This window comes from Alnus glutinosa, chromosome 8 (assembly GCF_958979055.1).
Source record: "Alnus glutinosa chromosome 8, dhAlnGlut1.1, whole genome shotgun sequence".
Taxonomy (NCBI): Eukaryota; Viridiplantae; Streptophyta; class Magnoliopsida; order Fagales; family Betulaceae; genus Alnus; species Alnus glutinosa.
In genome coordinates, this window is record NC_084893.1 from 22,473,023 (window position 1) to 22,480,627 (window position 7,605).

Consider the following 7,605-nt stretch of genomic DNA (forward strand, 5'->3'; position numbering starts at 1 on the left):
GGATGGTTTTGTGGAACTGAAGATGAACTAGCCTTGAGCTTTGCAATCTCATCCTGAACAACTTCTTAAAATTGGTTAACTGCATTTCAAGCATTAAATTAACAAATCAGAGAAAATGAATAAAAAAAATTATTTATATAAAGACAAAACATTAGAAGAGGAAAAACTTCGCATTATATAGAGTTCAAGCACCTCTCCTCCAGGCTGGCACCTATCTCCAACAGAATGAATTGCTCATGAAAAATGTGTAGTCTTCATATGTAGCCAACAACTCAACAGCTGCATTTCAAGCTCTTTCACCTACAGCAACATCCAATTACTAATTAATCTTTATTTTTTTAATGATCTTTATTGCCAAGTACCTAGAGTTTCCCATCATCTTCAAATTGCAATTTTCAATCATTTTTAAGTGGAACACCTACCGTCAAGAAGATAAACCCTAAATTAATAATGCGATAACTCCAATAATCCAACCAAAAGGCAGAGAACAAATCAACAAAGGCACCAAGAAAAAGCAGCTATTATACAAGAAAACAAGAGATAATATAATGGCTTCAGTTTTAGTGGGGTTAGTATAGGTTTTTGAGGTTGAGGCCATTTATATGTCAATAACATTTAAATTAATCCTTTTCTTTCAAATCTAGGAATTCTTGGCCAATGCAGGATCCACAGAAGGCTCCACGATATGGGGTTCTCAGCATTGTCAAAAAGAAGGGTTATAAGATTTTTGAACCACGTATCAGTAAGGGAAATGGATTTCTGACTGGGGTCAAACAGCTGTCAGGTGATGGGTACCAAAAAATAAACTGTCCCCCAATCCGACAGACCATGCTACCTAGTCTCTCCACGTCTCCTTGCCAGCCTACTTTTCCCTCTCTTTGCTTCTCCCGCTCTGTGGCCCTGGACCATGTATGGTGGTATTTTTTTTTTTTTTTTTTGACAAGGAGAAAAATTTATTAAAAATGCAAAAGGAGCCCCGAAATATACATAAAGTATACAAAACAAGAGAGGAGAGAGGGAGGAAAAATACCCAAAAAAAAAAAAAAAGGAGAAAATTTTTGGTAAGTGAGGAGAAGATTTTATTAAAAACGCAAAAGGCATTCCAAAATATGCAGAAAGTATACAAAGAGGAAACCAAAACAGGAGAGAGGGGAGAGGGAGAAAAAACACCCAAAAAATCCAAAAAAAGAGAGAACCGAAAGACCCCTACAAAATTAGCCTAAGAACCCAGAGACAAAAACTTCACTTCAAAAGACCTCTTGCCTTGCCCCACCTAGAACCGAAACCCCTGGTAACATAGTTAATTGTGCACTCTAAGTTCTTCACTTTACAATTCCTTTTAAAACTTAGGAGTAGAGACTAGATCGTCTAGACAATTCTCCACATCAATTAGAGCCAGGAGACCCCCAAAGCTTGAAAACATAAGCTAAGATCGATAGTTTATAATTAAACTTTTGTCGGTAATTTAAATTTATTGTTAGATGTTATTTATGGCTCTCCCAATTTGAATATATATAATTATTGTCAGTCAATGTGTATATCTTTGTTAAACATAATTTTTATTTTTATTTTTTTTTGGGAAAAATATAATTTAACCTCCAAAACTACCATATTTTCTCTAGATGGTCTCCTAAACTACCAAGACTTGCACTCTAACCCCCCAAACTACCAAAACCATTGAAAAATGCCTCTTTTGGCGAAATATCCTCATAATACCCTTGTCACGTGTCATTTTTCAATTAAAAAATTCAAAAAAAAATTCAAAACAAATTAAAATAAAATTTTATTTTTTAAAATCTTTTCTAAAATCTTTTTATAAAATCTTTTTTTAAAATCTTTTTATTTGTATGGGAATATTTCGCCCAAAGGAACATTTTTCAAAGGTTTTGGTAGTTTGGGGGGCCAGAGTGCAAGCCTTGGTAGTTTGGGGGGCCATCCAGAAAAATGGTGGTAGTTTAGAGGGCTAAATTGTATTTTTTTTCTTTTTCTTTTTTTTTAGTTGTTAGTCAATATTTAAAAATTTGCAATTTGCCTCCACAAAGTTTCCTGAATTTTCAATTTGCCCCCCTAAAGGCAAAATGACGACGTTTTGGAGTGAGGGTAAAATGGATAAATTTACATAAAAAAAAATTCACGAGATACGCACGTGTTCAAAATTCCGTCTGATTTGAAAGATAAGTCAAATAGAATGGCAACATTGACAATTTTGAAAACTTGGGGGGGCATATTGTAAATTTTTAAACTTTGGTAGTCGAATTTAAAATGTATGACAACTTTAAAGGGTGAATTATATTTAACTCTTAATTTATGGACTATTCCAAAGTTAGTAAGTCTTATTACGTTGATTCTTTTTCCGTTGTCCTTTAATTTTAATCCCCTTTTTGTGTGGAACTTTCTGTTTATGCATTATTTCCAATTCAGCATATTTTCAATAATTCTTGTGTTGTTTTTAGCTTACTCATTCTAATATTTGAAACAGCCAAATTAAAATCTTTCTCTTCCACACACAATCAGAATTCGGCTCCAGAGTTAATGCACTATAAATAATAGGGATAATTGCACCGTTGGTCCCTGTGGTATGCCATAATTATTTTTCACTCCTTATAGTTTAAAAGGTACATGGGAGGTTCTTGTGGTTAGCAATAATTACAAATCGATCCCTACAGTCAAATTCCGTTAAAAATTTTAACAGATTCCGTCAAATGCCACGTCAGTGCCACGTGTCACTGAATGCACATCTTAATAAAATAATATAAATTTATTAAAAAATAAATAAATAAACTTATTTTTTTTTAAAAAAAAAAAAAATGGGGCAAGGGGGTGGCCGCGAGCCACCCCCAAAGGCCGCCGGGGGTGGCGCCCAGCCACCCCTTTGCTGGCTTTTTTTTTTTTTTTTTTTTGTTTTTTTTTTTTTTTTTTTTTTTTTATAAAATAATTTTTTTTAATAAATTTATATTTTTTTATTTAGATGGACACGTGTCGCCATCTTATTAGCGACACATGACGCTGACGTGGCATTTGACAGAATCTGTTAAAATTTTTAACGAAATTTGACTGTAAAGATCGATTTGTAATTATCGCTAACCATAATGACCTCTCATGCACTTTTTAAATCATAGGGAGTGAAAAATAATTATGACATACCACGGGATCAACGGTGCAATTATTCCTAAATAATAGTATGCGTAGGTAAGTAGGGATAAAGCATAAAGCAAAGTAGCAAACAGACTCTCTCCTCTCCAATACGAAGACCTTTTTTATAGCATGCGTTCTTTTGGCTTCCATATTCTTTCTTCCTTCCGACATAAATGTTTATGTACCAACGCGGTGAGACTTTTAATATCTATTTAAAAAAAATTCAAAATTTAATGTGAGTGGTAAAATGGTAATTATCTAATCCAAAGAGGTCAATCGAACATTAGCTCGTATCATAATTGATCAAACTATTGCATCAAGATGATTCTTCAATCCAAAGAGTTTGGTCGATCATTTAATCTTATCATGACCAATCAGACTAGTGTACCGTGATGATAAAAAATTTAAGAGTTTGAAATACCCTTCAATGGTATCATGATTGATCGAACTAGTGCACTGAGATGATAAAAAATTCAAGAGTTCGATAGACTCATCAATGGTATTACGATTGATCATTCAATTGTACCCTACACGATGGATCAAACTAATGCATTAAGATCAATTAGACGTTCAAACCAACCTTAAATCATGTTAAATTTGATTGATCCTTTGATCTTGTCTTTTTCTTTAATGGGAGGATGCTCAAGAAATTACCACAGTCAATAATCTTGTAGAGTGAAGCATGCAAACATGTCATGTTTGCAAAGTGTAGTTGGAGAAGCCATCAATTAGTTATGACTTGGGTAATTTCAGCATTGAGCACTCGGTAAGGATGAAGTTGGAGTCGGTGGAGATATGGAAAATGCTCAACATTCCGTAACTTACATGTTTGTACTTGGAATTTGTGGGAAAGAAGAAGAAGATACAATTATTATTATTATATATATTTTGACAACCCGAGTCATTAATAGTGTGTTTGTTTTGAATAATATTTAAAATAATATTCAACTTTTTTAAAAAAATAAATTATATTTTATTCAACTTTTTGAAAAAATTTTAAATTTTTTCAAATTTTATCTCACAAAGTCAAATCTCGTAATTCATGCAATAAATTTAAATAATATTCAGATTCAACACCCAAGTCATAACATACACAACTATATATATTTTCATTTAGCAAGATTTTACCTGGTTAAGGACGCCGTGCACAGAGTTGTAGAAAGTAGAATAGCCGGCCATGATCATGAAGACTTTCCAAGTCAACGTCGTCAATGCTGATGTCTAATCTTTCACGGTCGAGTTTAAGAAATTTGGTGTACGTGAGATTAACGACTTAATTTGACAAGGTTGTCATGACAAAATTTCTGGAAATTTCTCGGCAATTCTTCTTTGAAACTTGTGATTTATCCATGATATCAATCGCTAATTGCTTTTCTTTTCTTTTTTTCTTTTCTTTTTTTTTTTTTTTTTTTAAAAAAAAAAAAAAAAAGAAAGAAAAAAAAAACTCGACACTTGACACAGCATGCAACAATTAATCGAGCCATGTAGTTTCCATGTAATTTAATTTAGTCATTCTTGCAATTCTTTCTTCTTCTTTTTCTCTTTTTTCTTATCCGTTCATCCAATGCTTAATGCTTAATTTTATTATGTGCAAAAGAATTCATTTCGCAAGAAAAAAATTGCTCCAACAGTTGCCGGTTTATTCCACTTAAATATTTTCGAGTAATTTTACAAATACATTAAGTATTTATCAAGTATCCATAAAAAAATGAGGTGGTATTTAAAATCACCATTAGACATGTGATTGATCAAATGATAAATTCGATCAAATAGTAATTTTAAAAGCCATTTTATTTTTTTATTGACACTTAAATGTATTATTAGACTTACTCAATATTTCCATGATTAGCATTCTGAAAAAATAAGTAATTCTAATAATACATTAAGGATGCGTTTAGGATTGCGATTTCATAGACAATGGGTGCGATTTTAAACCAAATCGCAAAACATAAATCGTTTGGAAATTGCGTTTTTAAAAATTGCGATTTGAAAACGCAAAAAATCTGCTTTTTCAAATCTCAGGTAAGATGGTGCCTTTTGAAAACGCGAAATTTTAAAGGCTAATTTACGATTTTAAAGGCTAAACTGCGATTTTGCCAAACGCTTAACTGCGTTTTTAAAAATCATTTTTTTCAAATCGCAAATTTTAAAATCGTTATTTTAAATCGTACTTTTTGAAATTGAAAACTCAAACGGACTCTAAGTGTTTATTATGTGTCTATCAAAAAAATGAGATGGCTTCTAAAAAGGCCCCGACTGCTGCACTTGTTGTGCAGTTGTTGTAAAAGTAGCATTTCCCCTTTTAAAATCAGTACCGTTTGATTAAAATGTGTTGAACTTTCTTTTCATGCATTATTTCCAATTCAGCATATTTTCATTAATTCTTGTGTTGTTTTTAGCTTACTCGTTCTATTATTTTAAACGGTCAAATTAGAATCTCTCTCTTTCACACACACCCAGAATTCGTCTCCAGAGTTAATCCACTATAAATAATAGTTGGTGTAGGTAAGTGGGGATAAAGCATAAAGCAAACAGTGTCCACTCTCCTCTCCAATATGAAGACCTTTTTTATAGCATGCATTCTTTTGGCTTCCATATTCTTTCTTCCTTCCGACATAAATGCTCGAGAATTATCTGGTTCCAGCGGCGGTGAGACTACGAATTCCGTTGTGTTCTTATTTTCAACATTCATTAGCTTTACATGTGCATGTGTCTTCTTTACATACACGATGAAACTCTGCTTCATTATTATTATTATTATTATTATTATTATTTTTTTTTTTTTCTAATTGAATAAAAAAAATGTTACTAGGGTGGATTTTCATGATCTTTTCCGTTCTTAATCTTAATGCAAGAATAATAAGAGATTCAGTGGGAATGCTTCGTGCGTCTACTTAATTATTATTAATTTGGTCATTCATTTCAGCAATATTTTAACTTTTTGCAATCTTGGTTGATTATATATATATTATTGATCGTACTAGAATCAACTAATTAATATGATAGTAAACTCGCTCTGCAACTCCCTCAAGAGCTTCTCTTCCGTTCCTTCAGTGGAGTGGTTCCTACTTTTTCTTTTGGCTTCTCTTCATGGATCACCTTCCTGCTTCTCTTCAAGCATTGATCCAGAGTGCTGAAGCTCTGGATCTTGATAGTCCTCTGCTGGCTACTATTACTGATAGTCCACATCACCATCATGGTGCTTTCTCTTTGTTAGGTCAGCTTCTTTCTCCCAAGCCTATCAATTCTCAATCAGTTAAGGATACACTTCAACATGCATGGAAATTTGCTCTTCCTATTTCGGTTGCGGTTGTGGGTCATCATAAGTATCTATTCGGTATTTCGAATCAAGCACATGTTCAAGCTATTCTAGATCAGGGGCCTTGGAATGTTCGTGGTTCACTTCTTCTATTAAAACCTTGGTCTCCTGATCTTGCACTCGACGAGATCAATCTTAGCCTTTGCTCCTTTTGGGTTCAAGTTCATGGACTTCCAGGTCAAAATATGGCTGCTGTAAATGCTGTGATTATTGCTCAGAGGTTAGGTAAAATTCTGGCAGTAGATCACCATGATACGAAAGGTCTTATTTGCCAGCCTTTCTTGAGGTTTCGGGTGGAGTTAGATGCTACACAGCCTCTGCTTCCAGGATTTCATCTTCCACGTAGTGGATATGAACCTCTGTGGATTAGTTTCCGCTATGAAAGGCTTGGAGATTACTGCACGTTGTGTGGTCTTATTGGCCATAAAAGGAATCAGTGCAATCAACCGACAGCTCGGCATGCTCCGAAAAAATATAAAATTCCCCTACAGACATTTTCTTTGGTGGGATTACGGCCTGTTTCCTCTGCTTCGCGTGATGATTCAGATTCTGGGTTATCTTCAGTGGGTACTTCACCATCTTACTCGGATGGACGGTCTAGTCCTGCTCAGGGTGCTGATTTGGGACTCCAGCTGGTGCCTCTCCAGCATGCTCCTCTTCCTCCTTCCCGTGTGGACACAATTTTCGGATCCCCTAGCATGCAGTTCACGTCCCAAACGGCACTCCCACCTCTTGCACTGTTCCCCTCTGTAGCTGGTTCTTTTCTTCACGCAAGCTACGTGTCTTCTCCCCAGCACATGCATATCTTATCTCAGAATGTGGGTACTCAAGTGGGTGTGAATCCCTTTGGTTCCTCGAGCAGTTCAGATACTTCTATCAGTTCCTTAGCTGCCACGTCTTCCTTGGGATCATCCCGGTTGTCGGCTGCTGATAAAGGCAAATCCCACTTGATCTTTCAACCAACGACTGCCTCAGGTTACCTTGATCCCATCTCTTCCTTTCCCCCTTTGAATATATCGCATCCGTGTCCAATATCAGTCAGCCCTTCTCACACTTGTCCAGCCCATTTTGCTGACTTTTTGGCTTGTTGGCCATATCCATTCCCACCGAGGCCCACTTTCAACCCATCTCAAGCTTCATCGACACCTTCC